Genomic DNA, 1,146 nt, shown 5'->3' on the forward strand with positions numbered 1-1,146 from the left:
AGTAGCATTGGTTTAGGAGAAATGGGTTAGGCAGTTATTAGGAAGGATATACTCACTGCAGGCTGGAAAGCTGATAACCATTAGTACCTGCGAAGCACTTAGTCAGATAGTTCCCTGCTGTGTCATAGAAAGCAGTTAAGGCTGGACGCAGTGGCTCATGCCTGTAATCCCAGAACTTTGGGAGGCTGAGGCAGGCAGATCACTTGAACCCAGGGGTTTGAGACCAGCCTGGGCAACATGGCAAACCGCATATCTACAAAAAACACAAAAATTAGCTGGCTGTGGCGGCGCGTGCCTGTTGTCCTGGCTATTCAGGAGGCTGAGGTGGAAGGATTACTTGAGCCCCTAAGGCAGAGGTTGGAGTCAGCCAGGATCATGCCACTGCACTCCAGACCCTGTCTCAAAAAAAAAAAAAAAAAAAAAAAAAAAAAAAAAAAAAAAAAAAAAAAAAAAACAAAAAAAACAAAAAAAAACAAAAAACAAAAACAAAAAAAAAAAAAAAAAAAAGAAAATAACACATATTACTCTAGCAAAGCATACACATACACTCTCTGCTTAGGGTCCAGACCCCAGTAAAGCAAGAATAGAAAAGCTGACTGAGAGTTTTATTATTTGGAGACTGCTGGCTTGAAAAAGCCAACTGTTTCTCTAACCAAAACTGAAGCAATTAAGATGGTAACTGCTGAACAGCAGGAGGTAACACTGTGGCCCCAAACTTTTCTCAAGCATCTTCTGTAAGAGCATTGTGATTGATGGGCATGGTGGCACACACCTGATGCTGAGATGGGAAGATTATTCAAATTTCCTTGAGTTCATGACCAGTCTGGGCAGCAAAGCAAGACCCCACCTCAGATATTTTTAAAAAGTTTTGTCACTGCAATGGTGCAAGACTACCAGCAGAGATCAGATGAACACAGTTGTCTTCCCCTTCAAGCCACCATTAATCCAAGATTTAGGGGACGATTATCGAACACAGAGGCCAATATGCAAAATATGAAAGTTTTTAGGCTTAATAATATATGTAAGACCTTTAACTGGCCGGGCGCGGTGGCTCAAGCCTGTAATCCCAGCACTTTGGGAGGCCGAGGCAGGTGGATCACGAGGTCAAGAGATCGAGACCATCCTGGTCAACATGGTGAAACCCCG

The 1,146-nt window shown here is 43.0% G+C and overlaps 1 long non-coding RNA gene across 1 annotated transcript in view; it reads left to right on the forward strand.

Moving 5' to 3' along the window:
- LOC108316438 overlaps positions 1-1,146 on the forward strand; it is an 18,248-nt gene that overhangs the window by 15,509 nt on the left and 1,593 nt on the right. The window lies entirely within an intron of this gene.

The sequence above is a fragment of the Cebus imitator genome, unplaced genomic scaffold (assembly GCF_001604975.1).
Source record: "Cebus imitator isolate Cc_AM_T3 unplaced genomic scaffold, Cebus_imitator-1.0 Scaffold188, whole genome shotgun sequence".
NCBI classification, from domain to species: domain Eukaryota; kingdom Metazoa; phylum Chordata; class Mammalia; order Primates; family Cebidae; genus Cebus; species Cebus imitator.